The sequence below is a fragment of the Oncorhynchus clarkii genome, chromosome 7, assembly GCF_045791955.1.
Source record: "Oncorhynchus clarkii lewisi isolate Uvic-CL-2024 chromosome 7, UVic_Ocla_1.0, whole genome shotgun sequence".
Taxonomy (NCBI): Eukaryota; Metazoa; Chordata; class Actinopteri; order Salmoniformes; family Salmonidae; genus Oncorhynchus; species Oncorhynchus clarkii.
This window is the reverse complement of record NC_092153.1, coordinates 48,603,467-48,629,107: the sequence shown is the minus strand read 5'-3', so window position 1 is coordinate 48,629,107 and position 25,641 is coordinate 48,603,467. Positions and strand designations below refer to the sequence as shown.

The 25,641-nt window shown below is 44.9% G+C and overlaps 1 protein-coding gene across 1 annotated transcript in view; it reads right to left on the bottom strand.

Annotated features, from left to right (window-relative positions):
- LOC139413412 (prickle-like protein 2) overlaps positions 1-16,376 on the bottom strand; it is a 114,320-nt gene extending 97,944 nt beyond the window's left edge. The window contains exon 1 of the mRNA XM_071160767.1: positions 16,069-16,376. The gene's annotated coding sequence lies outside the window, so the exon portion shown is untranslated. The remainder of the gene's footprint in view (positions 1-16,068) is intronic.
- Between the last annotated feature and the right edge of the window lie 9,265 nt (positions 16,377-25,641).

The following is a 25,641-nucleotide window of genomic DNA, read 5'->3' as shown; positions in this document are numbered from 1 at the left end:
ATAGAGACACAATTTCCCTCAGATTACACAGATCCACAAAGAAATTGAAATAAAAATCTATTTTGATAAACTCCCATTTATACCAGGTGAAATACCAGTGTGACACAAGAAAATGGCAACCAGTGAAGAACAAACACCATTGTAAATACAACCCATATGTTTATTCATTTTCCCTTTTGTACTTGAACTATTTTCACATCGTTACAACACTGTATATAGACATATGACATTTTAAAATGTCTTTATTCTTATGGAACTTCTCTGAGTGTAATGTTTACGGTTCATTTTTTATTGTGTATTACGACAAAGCCTATTCCCCCTCAGGAAACTAAAAAGATTTGGCATGGGTCCTGAGATCCTCGAAAGGTTCTACAGCTGCAACATCGAGAGCTGGTTGCCTCACTGCCTGGTATGGCAACTGCTCGGCGTCCGACCGCAAGGCACTATAGAGGGTAGTGCGTACGGCCCAGTACATCACTGGGGCAAAGCTGCCTGCCATCCAGGACCTCTACACCAGGCAGTGTCAGAGGAAGGCCCTAAAAATTGTCAAAGACCCCAACCACCCAAGTCATAGACTGTTCTCTCTACTTCCGCATGGCAAGCGGTACCAGAGTGCCAAGTCTAGGACAAAAAGGCTCCTCAACAGTTTTTTACCCCCAAGCCATAAGACCCCTGAACAGGTAACCAAATGGTTACACGGGCTATTTGCATTGTGCCCCCCCAACCCAACCCCTCTTTTACGCTACTGCTACTCTCTGTTTATCATATATGCAGTCACTTTAACCATATCTACACGTACATACTACCTCAATCAGCCTGACTGGTATCTGTATGTAGCCTCACTACTGTATATAGCTTGTCTTTTAACTGTTGTTTTATTTCTTTACTTACCTATTGTTCACCTAATACCTTTTTTTGCACTATTGGTTAGAGCCTGTAAGTAAGCATTTCACTGTAAGGTCTACACCTGTTTTATTCGGCACACGTGACAAACTTTGACTTGATTTATCTACTTCACTTGCTTTGGCAATGTTAACATATGTTTGCCATACCAATAAACCCCTTAAATTGATTTGACAGACAGAGAGAGAGAGACCGAGAGAGACCGAGAGAGAGAGTAACCAACCAAGCAGGGACTTCCATAAGGAGCCCCTTCAAACTCCCAGCATTCTCAGCTGCAAATGACCGTTTTAGAGCAGAGGTTTGAAATGTGTCACCCCTTGCCTGGCAAGCTGGGTAAACTTTAGAGATCCTGTGTCGGCCCACAGACACAGCTCGTAAACTTGCGGAATCCCAATCCCTGTACAGCAGAGCTATTCAATTCCGGTCCTGGAGGGCCCAAAAACGCCGTTTTTTCATCCTCTCCTTCTAATCAGGGGCACCAGGTGAGTGCAACTAACTACCAGGTAGAAAGAAAAAAAAGTGTTGGCCCTCCAGGACCAGAATTGAATAGCCCTGCTGTATATACTGTACATACAAAACAACCAAGTCAATGTAGTCTTTATGGACCACAGGGGCAATTTCTATGAACAGAAACACACTTATGCTCAAAAGTCACGAGAAGAAGTCAAGACAAAAGTTCAATGTGTCACATATAGGCAGTTAAAGTCAGGGACATTGATTAACTTCAAGCTTGAAGACCGATAGAATTCTCTGTAAACCTCATTCTAAACCCCAGTCTTGGTTTAGTGTCTTTGCTCCTCTGGTACCATGTCTAGTGTGTGAATAGCCCGTCCTTAACCAGCCATTGGTTGGCCTGCGAGGTGAGCCCACCACATCTGGTGTCCCTGGTCAGAGGTCAGGGACACACACTCAGACGAACACCCCAACACTGATGGGTGTTGGGGTGTGCTTCGAAAGAGAAAGTCCTATCCCACAGCGATAGGGGTGGGCCTGGACGCAGAGAGATGCAGCCTCACTACACTGCACACATCATAGTGTATCGACTGAAGGTACAGATAGAAATGAAGAAAAGAAAAAGACAGAAAAATCAACTCAAAAGGAGAGAAGGTAGAAGTGTGGACATTGAATGGCGGCTAGAGGGCTGGACTTTCCTGTCACACACATCAAGGTCAGGTATTTCTAGCGGTGTTCTTGAGAAAAGCTCTCCACCTCTGCCTCCTCAGAACGGACCCAGCTGAATACATATGGCCACCTACAGCTCTACGTCAACAGTCATCTACCACAACAGCCGAGCAAAATGGCTGTGGATAAAAGTCTCAGATAGAGAAATTATGATGAACAGCCCATAATCATTTTAATAAAACATAGTGCCAGAATCCGAATGTGACAGGATCGATGCGGCATGGTATGTAGGGAGAGTAATTAGGTGGTGATTCATTCCGTGTCCCTTTGTCTGCTCCCTGCATCACACTGAGGCAGCTAATTGCCAGGAGAAGACATTAACACCCAGCAGACGTGATTCACCAGTGTCACCGTGTCCTGCCTGTCCTCCCATATAAAGGCTCTCACTCTCTGTGACAGGGACAGACTTACACACATGGACAGCTACTTCTGTACCAGCGTGACACCACACAAATTTGACGAGGAAAGACTGGGGATATGACGAACTTCAGAGGACAAAAACTCGGAGACAGAAAACGGATGTTGTTTTATGTTTTTACTTTGAAGAGGAAAGCTTTGGCTGTGATAAAATAAAAATGTGGAATCGTTTAATGTGGAATGTGACAGATTTGGGTTATGCGAGATGCCTGGTGTGGAGGTGTTTGTACAGTGTGTGTGTGTGTGTGTGTGTGTGTGTGTGTGTGTGTGTGTGTGTGTGTGTGTGTATTGAGCAGATGAATTGATGACATGACAAAGGTTTGAACACAATTTGAAGCGAGGTGAGGGAAGGTATCAAGTCAATGTGATTCCAGCTCAGTGTCTTTCATTAGGAATGGAATAGTCCTGTCCTCAGACCAGCAGGGGACCACACAGCTCTGACACACAGCTCTGACACACAGCTCTGACACACAGCACTGACACACAGCACTGACACTGGGGACAAGCATAATCGTCTGCAAATGGGAGACATTTATTCTGGGAGGGAAAAACAGCTGAGAGACCAAATTAGAAAACAGATGAGGCACATTTTCAACATAATGAGTTGTTGGCAAACATGTTCGCTTCGTACCATTGCAGTCCCTCTTTGTAGCATTGCAGTCCCTCGTGGCACTATTGCAGTCCCTCGTGGCACTATTGCAGTCCCTCGTGGCACTATTGCAGTCCCTCGTGGCACTATTGCAGTCCCTCGTGGCACTATTGCAGTCTCTCGTGGCACTATTGCAGTCTCTCGTGGCACTATTGCAGTCTCTCGTGGCACTATTGCAGTCTCTCATGGCAGTCTCTCATGGCACTATTGCAGTCTCTCATGGCAGTCTCTCATGGCACTATTGCAGTCTCTCATGGCACTATTGCAGTCTCTCATGGCACTATTACAGTCTCTCATGGCACTATTGCAGTCTCTCATGGCACTATTGCAGTCTCTCATGGCACTATTGCAGTCTCTCATGGCACTATTACAGTCTCTCATGGCACTATTGCAGTCTTAGAGAGTTCAGACATTTTATACTGTTGGTTGCACTTGTGTTTGATGTCTTTGCTGTGGCACGGCAGAATATTCCCTCAACCACTTAGGAGGTGATTCACACACAGAAGAGAGGGTACTGGACATATTTGTCTGTGTGAGTAGGGAGCAAGCTGGACCAGAGTATTTAAACAGGCAATTCATTAATAGCATGAATGTGTTTCCCATTTTCTGTGCGTGTTTGTGGGCAGAACAGTTTGCAGCCTCATGCAGTGCTGTGTTGGTTTCAGGCCTGCACCGATGACATCAGCGCTCAGGCAGGAAGGAACTTTAACAACCAACACTGAAAACCACACCCAACCCCCACTCTCCATAGGCCCTCTCCCATCTCCTTGACAAAAAGACCCCAACACACACCAAATGTTTTTTTTTTGCAGGAAATCTCTCCCGTTGGGTTTTTACGACCACCACAATGGCAGAGGGGTGTTTCAGAGAGCAACAAGTTGGAGGTCATTGTCCGGCTTCAAAGGCGGGGCTGTCTTTATGATGCAGACACAGACAGACACCAGAGGGTCTGGGCTCTAGGTCTGGGGGGAGGGGGTCGTCGTGGCTACAGTCGTCATGGGGTCAGAGATGGGGGAAAGTTTCACTCCTCACATTAACATTGACCCTGAGCAAACAGTAGCCCCTACCTTGGACCCGTGGTAAAGGCAGCTGCTATGTCACAACTTCATGACACCTCACATTTCTGAGGCGAACGTTTGAAAGAAAACAAACCATGACAAAAAGCAATTTGCAATACAACATTAGGAACATTTATAATCGTGATATTGGCAGCTCTTTTTTATGTTCTGGAGGCTGTGGGAATTTCCAGGGGTGGTCTGGAGCTCTGTGCTGTGTTTTTCCCAAGTGAAACATACTTCAAGAGACCAGATAATGGGGCTCACTCGGAAATGTGGGTCAGAGCAGAACTGGGCTACATGCTTGCCAAACACAAAATTGCCAAACGCACCCACGCACAAACACACCCACATACAGTACACCCCAAGTAGACACACACAAACAAGCACAAACCCGCAGACGCATAAATTCACACACACTTTGTTCTGAAAGTCATCAGAATTCTCCCCAAACAGATTCAGTGCTTCCAATTAGGCTGCTTGCAGGTCTGGAGCCCCAGTGGAGCGTGGAACATTAATAATGGGGCCGGACATGGGCCTTATCACCAGCTCACCAGCACTGCAACCTTAATTAGCTCATAAATGCTTAGCAAGTCCTGTGAAATAATACCGCAGGGACAGGCAAAGCTACACTCACAACACACAAATGTGCATGCGCACACACACACCTCCCAAAAACAACTTTCAGCACTAGTAATGGGCTTTTAGTACTCCAGTTGAGGAGTTCAGATCAAAGATACTTTGAGTTATGAGACTGATTGAGAATTCTAAATAGAAAGAATAGGATCATAGACAGGATATTATACTTCAATATAACAAATGCATCAAGTGTGGGAATATGAGCTGCTCGATGTGGCAAATGAGAGTGGAATTGCTTTAGTGAGAAGGCGAGGGATTGGGGTTGTAACTTGTGTGCGCATGCATCTGCATGTTTGTCCGTGTGTACTCGGCCCCGTTTTTTTGTGTGTGTGTGTGTGTGTGTGTGTGAGAGAACTCGGCCCCTGGACCCTCTCATGTTTGATGGACAGGCAGTCTTCCCCTGAGTGTGTAGAGGAGTGTGGTGAGCTCAGACACATTCTAATTATCCTCAGCCTCACACCAGTTCTTAACACGCTCACATACACACTGACCTTTACACTGCACCCACGGGCCTCTCTTCTCCCTCGTTTTGTTTCACTCACTCTCCATCTCTCTTCTCTACGTTTATTTAACTAGGCAAGTCAGTTAAGAATAAATTCTTATTTACAATGACGGACTACTAACTGCCTTGTTCAGGGGCGGTTCAGTTCGGGTTACTGGCCCAACGCTCTAACCACTAGGCTCCCTGCCGTCCCAAACACATATATAGTCTCTTTCTTTACCTTTGTCAGTCTCTTTCCCTCTCCTGTACTCTGACTCCCCTCTCTCCCTTTCTGTGTCGTCTCTCTCTGACCTCATTTCTCCTTCTCAACTGAAACATAGCTGACATCAACCATATATACTGGGTGCATCTTCTCTGATGAAAACCCAGCCAGTATTTAATGGGGATCTGCCACTCTGAGTAGAGTAGCAGCATGTTGGGCTACAGACAGAAAGGTTCATGTGTGTAATAGTGGGAAGATGGGAACCTTCCCCTGCATTCCACCCTTCTGTCCTAAACACACCAGCCCAGGATTTGGGAAAACAATTAGTAGGAGACACGGATCACAGACTGCTGGAAATGGCCCCATGAAACCATTTTCCCTGTCCCTGAAGAGGAAGAGCTGGGAAATGGAGAGCAAGAGATAGAGAATTATACGGAGGGAGGGAGCGGGCTATGGCTGCTGAGTTCACCAGGCTGGAGCTTGTTTGTGTTGCTCTGAGTCAAAAGCACATACTGTCTACCCCCATCGGCACCAGAACCAGCACTACAACAACTCCTATCACCACCATCACTACTACAACCCCCATCACGATAAGGCAGGTCATAGCCTGGTTCTGCTTGGCCTCAGCTGGGCTACATGGGGAGGGACTAGGCTACTATGGACATGAACATTCCCAACAGTCACTGGAACAAAATATTAGGCCTGAGAATTGCCAGGGATCTCACGATACAATATTATCACGATACTTAGGTGCTGATACAATATGTATAGCGATTGTCATGATTCTATTTGTATTGTGATTTGATGTTCCAAATATATGAATCACTATATGTCTGCTCCAGAGAGACAAGAGAGACGAGTTTTGATCACTCAGGGAAATAAAAGTGCCCGAAAACACAGGTAAAGTGTTTGGCACAGGTAAAGCCGACTAGTTTTTCATCAAAGCTAGCTACAGTCGCAAATATATTTTTTTATATGAATATATATATATTTGACAAATCAATACCTGAAGTCAAATATCAAAAAAATATCATCCACAAATAATATTGCGATATGTACAGTGCCCTCAGAAAGGATCTCATTTCCATAAACATTCACACCCGAGTTAATACTTTGTAGAAGCACCTTTGGCAGCGATTACAGCTGTGAGCCTTATGGGTAAGTCTCTAAGAGCTTTCCACTCCTGGATTGTGCAATACTTGCCCATTATTCTTTTTGAAAATCTTCAAGCTCTGTCAAATTGGTTGTTGATCATTGATAGACAACCATTTTCATGACTTGCCATAGCTTTTCATGTAGATTTAAGTCAAAACTGTAACTTGGCCACTCAGGAACATTCACGGTCTTGTTGGTAAGCAACTACAGTGTAGATTTGGGCTTGCGTTTTAGGTTATTGTCCTGCTGAAAGGTGAATTCATCTCCAAGTGTCTGGTGGAAATCAGATTGAACCAGCTTTTCCTCTGGGATTTTGCCTGTGCTGAGCTCCATTTCATTTGATTTTTATTCTGAAAAACTCCAGTCTTTAACGATTAATGTCATGCGCATAACATGATGCTTCCACCACTATGCTTGAAGATATGGAGAGTGGTACTAGGTAATGTGTTGTATTGGATTTGCCCCAAACATAACACTTTGTATTCAGGAAAAAAAGTGAATTGCCTTGCCACATTTTTTGCAGTGCCTTGTTGCAAACAGGATGCATGTTTTTGGAATATCTTTATTCTGTACAGGCTTCCTTTTTACTCCACAAAACTAACCAAATTGAGTAACTACAATGTTGTTGATCAATCCTCAGTTTTCCCCTAATCACAGCCATTAAACTCTGCGACTGAGTAGTTTCCTTCCTCTCCGGCAACTGAGTTAGGAAGGACGCCTGTAACTTTGTAGTGACTGGGTGTATTCATACAACATCCAAAGAGTCATTCATAACTTCACCATGCTCAAAGGGATATTCAATGTCTGCTTTTTTTTTTACCATCTACCAGTAGTTGCCTTTCATTGAGAGGCGTTGGAAAACCATCCTATCTTTGTGGATGTGTTTGAAATTCACTGCTCGACTGAGGAACCTTACAGATACCTGTATTTTGTGGGGTACAGAGATGAGGAAGTCATTCAAAAATCATGTTAACCACTATTAAATCGCACACAGAGTGAGTCCATCAACTTATTAGGCACAGCAAAGGGGTTGAATACTTATTGACTAAAGACATTTCAGCTTTTCATTGTTCATTAATTTGTAAACATTTCTAAAAACAGAATTCCACTTTGACATTATGGGGTATTGTGTCACCATCACTACTAAATATGCCAGCAAATAGTACATCTATAGACGTATTGTCTAACTGAGAAATGGTACTGGATCTCACACAGTCACGCAGACTAATAACTTGATATTACTAAACACGGAATGTTATCCACACTGTACTATCAGGACTAAATAACTAAAATACCTAGAGGTAGAGGGTTTCTGTATATATCTATACTATATCAGATCTGCTGTTGTGGGCTTCAGATGGATGAAGGTCATGGAAAACCACATACTGGGGGCTGCTTAATGCTCTCTGGTGCATGCTGGGAAATGAGGTCATTCCTCAGCAGGAACAAACTCATATCCAGGGGCCCTACAGGGAACAGAAGGCCTATGGGAATGCTTTACGCATGTAATGTATGCGTGTTTACAAATATATGCCAAGGTTGGTCAGCATTCCGGGCGGGGACCACTTTATACCCTGAGCCCCTGTCATACATGCCTTTGAGGGGTGGGTTGGCATGGTGGTTTGGGGTTTGAGGAGGTGGCGGGGTGAGAGAGACCCTGAATCAAGCGCCAGCTGGCCATGTAGGGGTGGGCACGGCCCGAACTGCCTGAAACATATGGTCTTTACATCAAATGGCACACTGGGAAAATGCATACGCCGACATTGCAACCGCCACACCACCGGATGTAGGACACACACACGTATACGTTACTGTATACACACAAGCACACACACATTATCCTTGTTCTACTTTTCAGCAAAAGTTTCTTCTCTCCCCTTTTCCACTGGGATGAATTCGCCTCGGCCCACACAGTCATACTGCAAACCTAAACTCTCCTCCCTCTCTACACAACCCCTATAATGTACAAACAGTTCCTCTGACTCCCCTCCCTCTCTACACAACCCCTAGAATGTACAAACAGTTCCTCTGACTCTCCTCCCTCTCTACACAACCCCTATAATGTACAAACAGTTCCTCTGACTCTCCTCCCTCTCTACACAACCCCTATAATGTACAAACAGTTCCTCTGACTCTCCTCCCTCTCTACACAACCCCTATAATGTACAAACAGTTCCTCTGACATGTCTCCCATCGCATCATCGCCGCATTGGCATCGTGACCCAGGTCCAGATAGACCACTTAATAATCCCCCCCCCCACCACCACCACACACCCCCTGGCCCAAACCATACTGATTGACACTGGTGTATGGAATTCACAGGAGGGCTGTTTTTCTGGAGCTCGTTGTCACAGCCACACCTCAGGTGCAGGATAAAGTGTTGCTTTGGCTGCTCTGTGTGAGGTTTTCATGCATTTCTCTCTTATAAAACACAACCAACTCTGTCTCTTGATCTATCATCGCCTTCTTAGCTAACGTCCGGTCTCGATCCCTCTCTCACCCATACACACTGTGGTCATTTCACAGTCATCTTACTAAAATGCCCTACTAAAATCGTTTTTTTTTTGCACACTGAAGATCCACTGTTTATAAATCTTGACGACTAACAGAATAAGATCTCAGTGAGAAAGTGACAACAAGCCACAAAAGACCATCCGTTGTTTACTCCAGAGAAGGATTAACATGTGTTCTATTCCATCACTCCGTGTGAGCAAAACCACACTGCCTTCTACATCACAGCCCTGTCACACTGAACAATGGCCTAAACGAAGTAAACCACCCTGCCAGGCCCGGGTAGGAATCACATTGTATGTGTGGAGAGAATCAGAGAACACTTGATGTAGATGAGAGCTCTCTCTCTCTCGGTGTGTGTGTGTGTGTGTGTGTGTGTGTGTGTGTGTGTGTGTGTGTGTGTGTGTGTGTGTGTTTTTCTCCATGGCGTGATAGAGCGAGGCCTGCTCTGTGCCAAGGCTGCGGTTTTCTCCAGACAGAGAGAGACAAGCACAGATACTTCATTAAGGCCTCATTTATCACCCACGGGACAGCTTGGCAGCGCTCCCTCCATCGTTGTCCCTCTCTCTCTCCCTCTTCTCCCCCTCATACCTACAGTAACTTCTTTCTCCCCTTTAATGTAGTTACTTCCCTACACATCTCTCTCTCTCCATCACCATTCCTCTGTCTGTTTCTCTATGCATCTCCCGACCCCCACACTGTTCCTCCTCTCTGTTAACCCAATAATCCTAAACCCGTTAGGCTGTGTGAACTCCAGCCCTCCTCCTGCTCTTCCTCCACCTGTGCTCCGTGTCAGTGGGTGCCCTCTGCACACCTCATCGGTCCTTTGTGAGCATCGCGTGCCAAATGGGAAAACTGAGGAGTCAATGGTGCGTGTTCAGTGTGTGTGTGTGTGTGGGGGGGGGGGGGGGGGGTTGGAAGCCTGATGGTGGCATAATTGGCACCTGGTGATGTCCACAGCCTCATGGGACCTATGGGTGACACGTGGCAGAGGGGTGGGTGGCAAAGTGAGCGTCAACAGCACCATGCTTTCCTGGATCTCCTATGAGTGTCTATATACCTTATGGCAGGGGTAGGCAACTATATAGATCCAGCCATGGGCCGATTTTTGGCAGAGTGAATGGTCGGTTGACGGAAAATAATTAGTACACTGCAAATTGACCAGAGCTAAGCCCAAAAATACAGTACATTGTATTTGAAAATAACTATAATTTCATACCTTCATTACATTGAGACACGATCACATATTTTTATTTGTGGGAATACATTTCCTAAATACATTTTTGGGGGGCTGAAATCCTGGTGAACTCAGTCTTTTTTTAAACCAAAAACTAACCCCACAAAATCAATATATTTTTTTACTTAACTTTTGGGGACCTACGTTTAAAATAAAATGTTTTTATACAAAAAAAATTAACTTGCTGCCGACCCCTGCCCTATGGCACACTGAAGCCATCTGCAATGCAGTCAGCGCACAGAGACCTGGGTGGCTGCAGAGCCCCAAGTCCCGCCTCCATATAGACCAACCATCTCATAAAAACCCTGCCACCCACCCACACCTTTACCCCACCCTGTCCTCCCAAGAACCCTGGCTGTAAACTTTAGGACCACAGGGGTGGCGACCACCAGTTCCTACATCACATATGGATGGCATTGTCCAATTAAGGCTCAGTTTGCCCACGGCCGCAGTAAATGAACATCATTAGTACCTCTGGTCCTGTATTTAACTTAGGGAAGCTTGACATTATAAACAGGAGATAAAAGGAGAACTTATAACAACCGCAACAAGCCCTCCACACGTCACCACAGAGGAAACTTCCCAGGAGCCCTAGCAGCACAGTTAAATGCCCAGGGTTTGCTACTCCACAGAGCTGTCATAAAATGTGCTGTGGCTGATAGCACTTTGACCTTCTGGTAAAGAAGCAAGCCCCATTTAACATGGCATCTGAATTCATGGCACGCTGTTGTCCTCCCTCCTCTCGACATAGTTCAACAGTGCTCTGACCCACTGCCCTTTGGCATGTGGTGTGTGCTGTAGTAACATTTCAGACAGCCATGTCTGATGAGTGTTAATGTTAGACAGCAAAGCCAATGGGAGACAATGAACCAAACTCCTTTACATTGTCTGAAGACAGAAAATAGAACTCTTTTATGCAGAATGAAACAGAGCGGCTCTCTATCTGACACAGATCACAGTGACAGTTATTTTGTCAACACGGCCGGCATCTCCACGGCTCTAGCTAGCTCACAACCACCATGTCCCAGGCCAGGTACACGCCATGCCTTTGGGATTGATTGGAAACTGACATCTGACACGACATAATTAACACATGACCCGGGACTCATTTGCCCACAGTTCACTGCTAAATAAGGCCTGTCAGTCTGACAAACGAGCACCCGGCTGTAGGCCTATCTGTGTGGAATTAAGAGAGAGAAACAGGAAACGCAGATGCTGGAAATATTCTAGAAGCAGAATAACCAACCGCCAAACTTTCAATTGCCTGAACTTTCCAGTGTTAACTGGTAAGTTTCAGAAGTGGTGGGCTTGGTCCCTAGTATTTTATTCCCTAAGCAAACATGCATGAAAAACAAGGAAATGATGATTGGGAGTTAAACGCAATTAACAGAGCTCTATGGCTCAGCTGTGTGTCTCATCTTTTCATTAACTCTAGAAGAGAGATCTGAGGCTGCTCGTTCTCACCAATGAAACTCCAATACAGCCTTTCATGTTGTCTAATGAACCCACGGTTAGGAGGCAAGCCCTAGTCAAATTAACGCTTCCCAAACCACTTTCACTACAATGTAAAGAGATGGCTAACGGAGAAAGCTAAAGCTCTGCATCATCTGAGGCTTCTTTAATGACTGATTATCTACCATATAGATCAGAGAGAGAGAGAGAGAGAGGAGGGAGAGGGAATTTGTTTGTTCGAATGTGTGCCTGCCTGCCTGCATATGTGTGAGTATTGCAGTCTATCAAGGAGACAAATAACTAAATAGAATGATGTGACCATCCTCTGTAGAAAAGGCAGCACTGGCAGAATTCATTTCTGTCTCTGCTCTGTCAGCACAAATATACATGTTTAGACAACAAGGTAGAAATAGAGGGGGTGAAGGTCTTGAGTTATGAGCCAACCAACCAATTTACATTCCTCTAGGGGGATAAAAATCTGGTATGACTATTTTATATGATAAGAAAGCCCTCAGCAGAGAAAGCCCTATTGTATTGTCATTGGAGCTACTTGGATTTGACATGATTTCCATCGGATTTTATGATAATGTGTTTAATTCTATGAAACATAATCTGGTTTAGCGAGTAAACAATCTGAAAATGAGAGGATGGTGAGTTGTGGGCAGAGTGGAGGGAACAGAGGAATGTGTTCTGGTTAGATCCATGACAGAGAGATGACATGGGACTGGGACTGTGTTGAGTGTTGAAGAGCAGACAGGGGTGGTTTGGCTGGCAGATAGAGGGTCTCTTTCTCCCTCTCTCCCACTTTTCATTCTGTACCTCCACTCCTTTCCCCTCAGTATGCCCTCATCATTTCATGTTATTTTACACATTTTTTCCATCCCTCTCTCTGTCACTCTCATTCACGTACACTTCCTCTCCCACCCCATACTCCCCCACACTCTCTTTATATTTATCTCTCCCTCACTCTCCTCTCTAACCCTCTCCCACTCCCCCCCTCTCTCGCTCTCTCTCTCGAGTGGGGGAAGGAAGCCCTTGTGTTTGACAGTCAGGAGCTGAGAGCAATCACCTCCCTGGCCTATCAGATGGCAGGCTGGTTAGTCAGCCAGCTCTCTTAGTTCTCTGGCAGACTCAAGAGTGGTGGGAGTGTTGAGACAAATATTGGAGACAAAGATACTGTTGACTTACCACACAAAGAAAATCTAATCAAAATCTGTTGGACATGTGTAATATAAGCCTACTAAATGTCATTCAGATGCCATTGTTTAAAAAACAACAAAACCATTTCTAACGGCTTGAATAAACTTGTTCATGTTGATATTGGCGACCACGCTTCCCTATCCCTACCCAGTTACCACACTTCCCTATCCCTACCCAGTTACCACGCTTCCCTACCCAGCTACCACGCTACCACGCTACCCAGCTACCACGCTTCCCTACCCAGCTACCACGCTTCCCTACCCAGTTACCACTCTTCCCTATCCCTACCCAGTTACCACGTTTCCCTACCCCTACCCAGCTACCACGCTTCCCTACCCAGCTACCACGCTTCCCTACCCAGCTACCACGCTTCCCTACCCAGCTACCACGCTTCCCTACCCAGCTACCACGCTTCCCTACCCAGCTACCACGCTTCCCAACCCAGCTACCACGCTTCCCTACCCAGCTACCACGCTTCCCTACCCAGTTACCACGCTTCCCTACCCAGCTACCACGCTTCCCTACCCAGTTACCACGCTTCCCTACCCAGTTACCACGCTTCCCTACCCCTACCCAGTTACCACGTTTCCCTACCCCTACCCAGTTACCACGCTTCCCTATCCCTACCCAGTTACCACGCTTCCCTATCCCTACCCAGTTACCACGCTTCCCTATCCCTACCCAGTTACCACGCTTCCCTATCCCTACCCAGTTACCACGCTTCCCTACCCAGTTTTTTTGTTTTGCTTTTATTTAACCAGGTAGGCGACAACTACGACCTGGCCAAGATAAAGCAAAGCAGTGCGACAAAAACAACAGTTACACATGGAATAAACAAATTTACAGTCAATAACACAATAGAAAAAGTCTATATACAGTGTGTGCAAATGGAGTAAGGAGGTGAGGCAATAAATAGGCCATAGTAGCAAAGTAATTACAACTTAGCAAATGAACACTGGAGTGATAGATATGCAAAGTTACCACACTTCCCTACCCAGTTACCACGCTTCACTATCCCTACAAAGTTACCACACTTCCCTACCCAGTTACCACGCTTCACTATCCCTACAAAGTTACCACACTTCCCTACTCAGTTACCACACTTCCCTATCCCTACCCAGTTACAAGTTGTAGGCTTACGTTGTGATTTCTCCCCAAAGGCAGTCTGCATAGAGCTCACTGAGGGGTTTGGTTGCATATCAACGTCACTCATGTCTTTCTTGTTCAAACTCGTCAGTGGACAGTTGACTGGCATGATGTGGTTATGTTGTTTTACTAGGACAGGAAGAGCTACAATAGTAAAACAAGCTGAAGATGGATGATTGGCAACATTAAACCAGTGTTAGAGATTACATTTGATTAGCGATGAAATCTCCCCACTGGTGTGGCTCGTTGCGAGCTGTGTCCAGGACATTGATCGGTTAACAGCGTTAGAGGAGGAAATGGGGTTGGCAGCAGTAGGGGGGCGAACCCCACGCCCACTCACTCTCTAAATCAATGGGCACACTCACTGCCTGAGGATCCACTCAACACACCCCATCCATCCAGCCCATTGTCTTTCACTCTCCCTCTCTCCTTTAATTTTCTCCTCCTCTGGGCTCAGCAGATCCCTTGCTCCTTATCCTCCTGAGAGTATTGTATTGAAAGGAGGCTATTTGTTCTGGGTCTGTGTGGATGGATGCAGGGGACAGTCAGCACTAGCCTTCAGTATATGGCTCATAAAGGTTTAAATGGCTTGCTGGACCCGAAAATGTGATTTATTTTCCAAGATCCCTATTGATATACATGTCGTTTTCCCTACAAAGATGATCTGTTTTCTGTGCCTGGTTTAACCACTGGCTCGAAATGTCAACGCAGAGGCCATTTTGGGCACGGAGTTGCTTTGGTGCAGGTATATAGAAACTGTGGCACAGAAAGAAAGAGGAGTGTTCAGGAAGCCACAACCTGTTGTGTGTCACACCCTATTCTTTTCCCTACTAGGCCAGGGCCAGCCACTCAGACCTGGGTGCCATAAACAAAGAGTGCAGCACGTCTATTGTGGAATGTACCATGCGATTTATAGACACACTCACACGGTCAACAAAGACAGCAGACGCAGCAGTGTACCGCTCAGATATAAACTGGACTTTAACTTGTCATATCTGACATGATTTTTGACGCATAACAACACCAACAGCTTTAGGTATAAATGCCTAGACTCCCCTGATATGCACAACCAACTACACACACACACCGTGCCCACAGAGCTGAGAGACAATAGGCTGTTCCCTGTCGTAGCCCAATATAAGTAGAGTTAAAAATAAAGTGGAAGGCATGTCGCACAGCTGTGAGATGCAGGGAGATGCGTGCTGTCAGTCCACTTAATTCACAACAGCTGAGATGACAGGAGACTGCCTCTACACTGCCTTTTCCCTTCTCTCACTCGCTTTCCTTTTATTTCTCTCTCACTCTTTTCTCCCTTCCCAATGTTTCTCTTTTTCCTATCTCCCTCCTTCTCTTTTTATCCCCCATCGCACCCTCTCTAAACATGAAGCCACCCACTCCCAACATCCTACTTGGCAGACTCTACAGAGCAGTGCAAAAGCAACGGGAGGACATGGTTCCAAAGATGTTTAAATCACAAAATGTCATAAGCTACCATACTATAGTGTAGCACCCGCACGCACACAAGAAAGCAGAATCCTACAAATTGTCATGACAAGGCTTTTAGACACGGAAATCAATTGAATGTAAATATTCTAAATCAACTTAAAAAAAACACAAGTTGTGTCAAAACTAGCCTAAAGAAACACAAGGCAGTCAATCACTGAAGCTGAAAGTTTTTAATCATATAGAGAGAAAATACCTCATTCATGACAGAAGCTACCAAACTAACATGACTGTATCCAGGCAGAGATCCCATGTCTGTCAGTCAGTCGGTGTGTGAAATGGCATGTTTGCTATGAATATGTAAAAGTTACTCACCACTTCCCCTCCGGCTGGCTGAGCAAGGACTGGGGAACACACGGTCAAACAACAGAGCCTCTCAGAGGATAATCATTGCAGCACCATAACCAGAAGAAAACACTTTCAACGTCTCTGTAATTGAAAAAGTCTGTTCCTTTCTCAGATGACCAGGAGACGAGGGAGAGAGACTGACATGGAGATGATAGCATTGAGTGTGTTGCTGAGCTGAAGACTTCTCTAGACTGCAGCTGGTGGCACAACCATATGGATGTGTGAAGTAAGTGTGAGAGAGAGGAGAGAGGAGAGAGAGAGCTGCCCACCAGAGGAATGTGATAGGGGCTGATCACCAATTTAAGAGCTGAGCAGGCAGCCTCTGTAGCCAGAACTCCCCTAAACACCCCAAACACTTCTAACCACACCCCTTATCTCCCCTAAAGGTGTGAGTCACCAGCTCTAAGCCTATCACAGCTTAGCAACTAGACCCTGATTAGATTCATTAGGGTGTCCAGTTAGCTTGGAGGTTAGTTTGAGCACCAAAGTGAAGAGCAAGGGAAAATAGGAATCGTGAACATGATGTGAAATCTAAATGGACAACGATTGAAGGTTAACTTCAAGTTGGACTGTGGTATGTTAGTCTTCTACAGTCCATCTTCCGCCGACTGAAACACTGGAGAAGCCAGCAGCGTAGAGAAACAGGGTACTGCCGGCATCCTTTCACTGTAGTCTCTCTCGACTTCCAAACATCCCCCTGAACTGAACTGGATGGAAACATCTGCTATAGTACTTTCTGTAGAGCCAGATCTGATGTGATGTGCAGCTAGTAGTTGTCCACTGATTTACCTGCAGAGAGTTACAGACATATAAATCAATACAGATGGAGTGTGGCTTCAACTCACCATAGGCTCCTCCGAGCCAAACCTAAACCTCTTCTCTCTCCAAACTGCCCCCTCTTCAGTCACCCCCCCCCCTCCCCATGCCAATCACATACCCATAAATAGAGGAACAGGACCTGTAGGGCGTGTGAGTACAGGTTAGAGCGGAGTCATCTATCACCAGAGAGCCAGAGTGAGGTTTCTGGACCCGTCAGTAGTGTGCTGTGGGTAGAATATGATCTGTTGTACAGCAGCGCTCTACACTGTACAACTACTGTTCCACAGGCAGCAGGATACTCTGATTCATTCCCATAAATCCATATGGATTCCTGTGGTGGAAGACAACAAGGAATCACGCCAGGAGAGCAACACATTATACCTGACAATGAGTGCCAGTGTTCTCTTTCTGACCATCACACACACACACACACACACACACATTCTCCAGTGGCACGCGTCTCCCTCCTAACATTAGCCCAGTAGCAGGCATTGAGCCACACTCACACTGAAGAATGTCTCAGATGTTGCTACTTTTTGCTACTATGGAGAGCCGCCTCCTAAAGTGGATAATAATTTATGTATGATACAGAGGAATAGCTAATGCCCAAAGTATGTTGAGATCGCTTGTAAAGCATACATTTGGAAAAACACTAAAAGATGTGTTGATGTCTTAACCAATGTTCATATTGAAAATTCTAAAGATGTGTTGATGATACTGTACGTGGTCATGTAGAGGAAAGTATGCCCTCTGATAGGTGATCTGGAAGTTTCACCATATTGCTTATACCAATCAAATCCTGTCAGATCTCCACGAGTGCATAAGGCGTAGGGTTTAGAGGTCCTTTGGGATTGGGCCAATGTGACTCTCCCCTACTCCACCCCATCCCTCCATCCCCCAGCCTACGGAGAGGTTAACTAGTCTGCCCCCCAGGACTAAATGACGTGATCAATCAATCCCACAGTCCCACAGAGAGGGGAACCTGGGCCAACAGCACACACAGAGTGACAGAGGTGTGTTTTTATCACAACCAGTTCTGAGCTGCTCCTCTCTCCTATCATGAACCATCTCCCTTATAAGGACACTTGAAAAAAAATACTTTATTTATTATAACATTCAAAAATAAACAGTAATGAAAGTTAATCAAATTTCACAGGCTACTAATCAAGAGTCTTTGAAATAAACAGACATAATGCTGCTTTGGCAACATGGCAAAGGTCATCAATGGTGACCGAGGAAATGTAGAACTGGTACAGGATGGTTAGTTGCCTACATATCTGAATAAAATGTTCTCTTCTCAGCAAGAGACTGTCAAGTAATCTCTCCACTCCACAAAGTACTGTGTCATGGAGAAAATGGTCTTATACACATAATAGAGTCATCATGATCAAAAACGCTGCATCTCTCTCTCGATGGAAATATGCTTTCTTCTCTGACTCTGAAGCCATTAGAGGGACGGCTGGCAGGCAGAGTGAGGAAGAAAGGAATCCTGATTTAGTGATGAAAAAAAAACTTTCATCTGACATGGTACTTCAAAAGAACTATCAAATGGTACTATCAAAAGAACCCCAATGCTTCAGCCAATTGAGCAAGAGTCTAGACAGAGGCTGTAGTAGACTATTAGGAGGACTCATATAGAGCAGCACCCTGTCTGAGACTAGTATCCTGATGCAGAGCCCAACCACAACAAGGGTGCAGCTGAGGATGGGAGCTCTGATCCAGGCTATCCACACTGGGCATAACACTGGGCTTATTATGGAATGGGTAAGGGGGATACCTAGTCAGCTGTACGAGAATGCCTTCAACTGAAATGTGTCTTCCGCATTTAACCCAACCCCTCTGAATCAGAGAGGTGCGGGGGCTGCCTTAATCGACATCCACGTCTTCGGCGCCCGGGGAACAGTGGGTTAACTGCCTTGCTCAGGTGCAGAATGACAGATTTTTACCTTGTCAGCTTGGGCTCTGACGGTCAGCTCACTGGTACATTGCCATGCCTAGGTTTCCCCTTTCAGACCCCAGATGGGAGGATAGGCTTGCTTAGACCACAGGCTGACCCTCAGCCAATATGAGGAGAGAGAGAGGGGGGGAGGTGAAGAAAGAAGACGAGAAAGAGTTGGGAAAGAGAGAGAGACCACTCCCCTAATCTCTGCACTGGCCTGGCAGCAAGCCTTTTGGCAGGCCCTCAGGTATCCATTGCGTCTGGGTAATACTGGGGGTGGAAAGGGGGGGATCCAAAATGACAGATGAGGAGAGAGCAAGGTTAAACCAACACTGAAACTTTGGAACGAGTTTCATGCAATCCACACAGTGATAGATAGAGAGAGAGTGACAGAAAGACAAAGCGCAACAAATACACAGAAACAGAGATAGAGAAAAGAGAGAGAAACAAAGTAAAATTCTTCTCATGCTTTGTCGATTTAAAAAATGTCATGGGGGCCTGCTATAAAAATTGATGGAAAGTGGTGTTGGTGGAAAATATACATTATCAAATCCATGAATACAAACAACAAATGTGCGGTTAAAATAGGCAAAAAACACAGACATTTCTTTCCACAGGGCCGGGGGGTGAGACAGGGATGCAGCTTAAGCCCCACCCTCTTAAATATACAAATCAACGAATTGGCGAGGGGACTAAAATGGTCTGCAGAGCCCGACCTCACCCTACTAGAGGGCCTACAGCAGCACCTAGAACTTCTTCACAGATTCTATCAGACCTGGGCCTTGATAGTACAAACGAATGTCATCTCAAAAAAGGTCCAGTTGCCAGGACCACAAATACAAATTCCACCTAGACACTGTTGCCGTAGAGCATACAAAAAACTAAACATCAGCCCCACAGGTAACTTACCCCGTAGCACTCACTTCTGTCATCATGAAGTGCTTTTAGAGACTAGTCAAGGACCATATCACCTCTTCCTTACCTGACACCTTAGACCCACTTCAATTTGCTTACCGCCCCAATAGATCCACAGACCATGCAATCAATCGCCATCGCGCTGCACACTGACTTATCCCATCTGGACAAGAGGAATACCTAAGTAAGAACGCTGTTCATTGACTATAGCTCAGCATTCAACACTATTGCACCCTCCAAGCACATCATTAAGCTTGAGGCCCGGCGGCTGAACTCCGCCCTGTGCAACAGGGTCCTGGAATTCCTGACGGGCCGCCCCCAGGTGGTGAATGTAGGAGACAACACCTTCACTTCGCTGATCCTCAACACGGGGGCCCCACAAGGATGTGTGCTCAGCCCCCTCCTGTACTCCCTGTTCACCCATGACTGCTTGGCCACGCACATCTCCAACTCAATTATCAAGTTTGCAGATGACAACAGTAGTAGGCCTGACTACCAACAATGACGAGACAGCCTACAGGGAGGAGGTGAGGGCTCTGGGAGTGTGGTGCCAGGAAAATAACCTCTCACCCAACAATAACAAAACAAAAGAGATGATCGTGGACTTCAGGAAAGAGCAGAGGGTGCACCCCCCTATCTACATCGATGGGACCGCAGTGGAGAAGGTGGAAAGCTTCAAGTTCCTCGGCGTACACATCACTGACAAACTGAAATGTTCCACGCACAAAAACAGTGTGGTGAAGAAGGTGCAACAGCGCCTCTTCAACCTCAGGAGGCTGAAGAAATTTGGCTTAGCGCCTAAAACCCTCAAACTTGTACAGATGCACAATTGAGAGCATCCTGTCGGGCTGTATCACCACCTGGTACGGAAACTGCACTGCCCGCAACCGCAGGGCTCTCCAAAAGGTGGTGTGGTGCAGTCTACCTGCCCTCCATGACACCTACAGCACCCAATGTCACAGGAAGGCCAAAAAGATCATCAAGGATAACAACCACCCAAGCCACTGCCTGTTCACCCTGCTATCATCCAGAAGACGAGGTCAGTAAAGGTACAAAGCTGAGACAGAAACTATTTTTCAATCTCTCGATCTCAAGGCCATCAGACTAAGGATCAGACCCTTTTTTTCAATTTTCGCCTAAAATGACATACCCAAATCTAGCTGTCTGTAGCTCAGGACCTGAAGCAAGGAAATGCATATTATTGATACCATTTGAAAGGAAACACGTTGACGTTTATGAAAATGTGGAGCTACAGTATAGAAAACTAATGTCATATGTTTTTTTTTATTGTGTAATGTCATTAATACTGGTATAAAATAAATACTGTAACTTAAAAAGTATTTACACTACAGGTATAAAGTCTCCATCCTTTACATTGTGCATATAATATGACAAATTATTCACATATTTTTGTTAAGATAGGAATGTGATTTTAGGAGGTATGAGAGAATCTATAGTTGAAGTCGGAAGTTTACATACACTTAGGTTAGAGTCATTAAAACTAGTTTTTCAACCACTCCACAAATTTCTTGTTAATAAACTATAGTTTGGGCAAGTCGGTTAGGACATCTACTTTTTGCATGACACAAGTAATTTTTCCAAGAATTGTTTACAGACAAATTATTTCACTTATAATTCACTGTATCACAATTCCAGTGGGTCAGAAGTTTACATACACTAAGTTGACTGTGCCTTTAAACAGCTTGGAATATTACAGAAAATTATGTCATGGCTTTAGAAGCTTCTGATAAGCTAATTGAAATACTTTGAGTCGATTGGAGGTGTACCTGTGTATGTATTTCAAGGCCTACCTTCAAACTCAGTGCCTCTTTGCTTGACATCATGGGAAAATCAAAAGAAATCAGCCAAGACCTCCGTAAATAAATTGTAGACCTCCACAAGTCTGGTTCATCCTTGGGAGCAATTTCCAAACACCTGAAGGTACCATGTTCATCTGTACAAACAATAGGACGCAAGTATAAACACCATGGGACCACGCAGCCATCATAGAGTTCAGGAAGGAGACAAGTTCTGTCTCCTAGAGATGAACGTACTTTGGTGTGAAAAGTGCAAATCAAATCCAGAACAACAGCAAAGGACTTTGTGAAGATGCTGGAGGAAACAGGTACAAAAGTATCTATATCCACAGTAAAACGAGTCCTAAAAATCGACATAACCAGAAAGGTTGGAACTTTGAACCTCAACACAAGGTTGAAAAGGAATAAATAAACTCGCCTTCCTTTAGACCAGAGAGACGGCGAGCTGCAGCTCATGTCCAAATCCTGAATAATCAACGAGGTGTAGGCGAAAAGCTCACCTCTCAGACAATCACTCAGAGTCAGATAGAGGAAAGCGAATCTAAGAGGGAACCATACCACTACACTTCAAACCATCCCATCCTACTCTCAAATCACCGTATTCTCCGACTATCATCACCAATGGGAACCGTCGACACGGCTGGCTGGCTAGCTATCTTCCAGAGTGAACATCTCTCCCTCTCCACTCTTCATTCGTTGTAACAATCCGTCATATTTTAGTCAGTACCCTAGGGACATGTGTCTCATGTAAAGGGTGTATGTTTATTCTGTGTTATTATTTAGTTAGCTACTGAATAAATAATTAAACCAATTTTTGTAGTACTGAATCATGAGTAAGGCTGGGTTTTTTGCAGATGCGTGAGGTTACAACTGTTCAGAATGATGATATGATAAGAGTGACTGTTTATCGATGTAATAGATATATACCTTAGAGTTTAATTTGTGAGATGGTAACTCTTTAAACAACCTCTTCCGTGGTGCCCCAAATTCCTAATGAGTTAGTTGTTACATGATTCATTTAATTTGGGTAACAATTAAACATAGTTAGTGGATTAAATAAAAAACAGTCATCAGAGTAATGAAAGTAAAGTCATGACATGTATCAAGGATTAAACTTCTATCTCGCAGCCCTTTGCTCCATCTTCTGTGATTTGAACTGTCTGCTTCTGGGTCTTATCCTGACTTCTGATAATGTCTCTATTCTTTTGGAACTTTTGTAAGTGTATTTTATTTCACTTTTGTTTATTATCCATTTCACTTCCTTTGGCAAAGTAAACATGTGTTTCGCATGCCAATGAATCCCTTTAAATTGAAATTGAATTGAGAGAGGAGAGAGAGGAAAGAGGGTGAAAGAGAGGAGAGGAAAGAGGAGGAAAGAGAGGAGAGAGAGTGACAGAAAGTCATATCTACAGTATGACTGCAGTACAAAGTTAGCGGAGGTCAGGGGCCAGGGTCGGCAGAGAGGAGACAGATTTGTCTCTGATGGCTATTTTTCGATCTGTTTATTCTCTGAACGGACGGAGATGAGAGCAGACAGTAGATGAATGAGGTTGAAAACACTTCCTGCCACTTAGAGGATGGATTTAGTTTCACAATACCCAGCTGTTTCCCTCTCCAGAAAGCCCATGCAAATTCCAACCTGCAGTTTGGAGACTCCAGAACAGAACATAGACTCTGGGGACTGGGATCAGAGCTGAGGATCAAGCCACTGCTACAGAAGGCTCAAGCCTATTCTCTCATCCCTCCCTTCACCCTTCCCACTCTCTGCCGTTCATCTACTCCTCCCATGTCCTCTCTCCAGGGATAGTTGGATACACACACAGGCTCGCGCACACGTACATGCACAAGTCTGTTATGGCAGGATTAGTGTCCCTCTCATTGAAAGCGACAGCTTTACAGTACCCCATTGTCGCAGTTAATTGTTAATACAGAGGGAGAGAGACTGAGGGAGCCTTGACCTCATCCTAATTCTTCTCCATAGACAGTGATGATACAGCCTGGGTGTCTCATCTCATTCCCCCTGTCTTCTGGCTATTAGTCATATACATTACCTGATAGGAGACGTCAGAGCTCTTCAACATGGTGAAGATCCATAAATATGTAGGTGAAGCTACAGCATATTGTTCTATCCAGTGCACTTTCAGATCTGTGGCCACCAAAAGGAAATTAAAACAAGACTAAGTCCTGTTAGAACCCTGGTCTATCCATAGAGTTGGGAGTGTAATCCCCCAGTGAACAGGAGGTGAGAGGGTCATAGGGATGTGACTCCTGAGTCAGTTCCCGGCAGCCAGCGGCTTTGCAGCATCAGCCATCTGTAACTCATTCTCAGCGGGATGGAGTCACTGACTGCAAAACCACAGAATGCAGCCAGCCAGCCCGCCCATCACAGCTGAGCTACAGACCTCTGCTGCCTCTGATTATAGACCGTCCATCTGCTACACATTCACAGGATGGGAATTGAGCAGGATCCATTCACTGCATCATCACTGCAGCCTCCTTTATTATACAGTACCAGTCAAAAGTTTGGATACACCTACTCTACTCATTCAAGGGTTATTCTTTATTTGTACTATTTTGACATTGTAGAATAAAAACATCTGGAATCAGGGAATAACCCAGAAAAAGTGTTTAAAAAAAAAAAGAAATATATTTTAGATATGAGATTCTTCAAAGTAGCCACATTTGCCTTGATGACAGCTTTGCACACTTTTTGCGACTGCACTTGAAGAAACTTTCAAAGTTCTTGACATTTTGTGTATCTTCTGTATACCCCCCTACCTTGTCACAACAACTGATTGGCTCAAATGCATTAAGAGGGAAATAAATTCCACAAATGTACTTTTCACAAGGCACACCTGTTAATTGAAATGCATTCCAGGTGACTACATGATAAAGTTGGTTGAGAGAATGCCAAGTGTGCGCAAAGCTGTCATCAAGGCAAAGAGTGGCTACTTTGAAAAATCTCAAATATAAAACACCTTTTGGTTACTACATGATTCCATACTGTGTTTTTTCATAGTTTTGTTGTCTTCACTATTATTCTACAATGTAAAAAATTAAGAAAAACCCTGGAATGTTTGTCTCGTGTTTGTCTTCCACACAAGACGTCTTTGTTTTTGGCAGGCAGAGAGTGAATTCTAACATTTTTTTTTCTTCTGAAGTCCCGGGGTGTAAACACATGAAATGCTTTTCCCGCTCATCAGCAAGCACATCCACAATGACGCAAAACATATGCTCTCTCCCTTCCCTCCTCCTCTCATCTAAAACCCATTGCTTCCCTCAAAATATTTAAGATGGTGCCGGAGCAGAAGGCAGACGTTTCACGTGCCCCCAACCGAGAGAGTTTTCATCTGTATTCTTAGTAGCTGTTTACATACCACCTCATTCAGAGGTTGGCACTAAGATAGCATTGAATGAGCTATATTCCGCCATAAGCAAACAAGAAATCGTTCACTCAGAGGCAACGCTCCTAGTAGCCGGGGACTTTAATGCAGGGAAACTTAAATCAGTTTAACCAAATTTCTAACAGCATGTTAAATGTGCAACCAGAGGGAAAATACCTCTGGACCACCTATACTCCACACACAGACAGACATACAAAGCTCTCCCTCGCCCTACATTTGGCAAATCTGAATTCCATCCTCCCGATTCCTGCTTACAAGCAAAAATTAAAGCAGGAAACACCAGTGACTAGATTTTAAAAAGTAGTCAGATGAAGCAGATGCTAAGCTACAGGACTGTTTTTAAAGCACAGACTGGAATATGTTCCAGGATTCCTCCAATGGCATTGAGGAGTACACCACATCTGTCATTGGCTTCATCAATAAACGATGACGTCATCCCTACAGTGACAGTATGTACATACCCCAACCAGAAGTCATGGATTACAAGCAGTATCCGCACTGAGCTAAAGGCTAGAGCTGCCGCTTTCAAGGAGTGGGACTCTAACCCGGAAGCTTATAAGAAATTCCGTTATGCCCTCCGACGAACCATCAAACAGGCAAAGCGTCATCACAGGACTAAGATCGAGTTGTACTACACCGGCTCTGA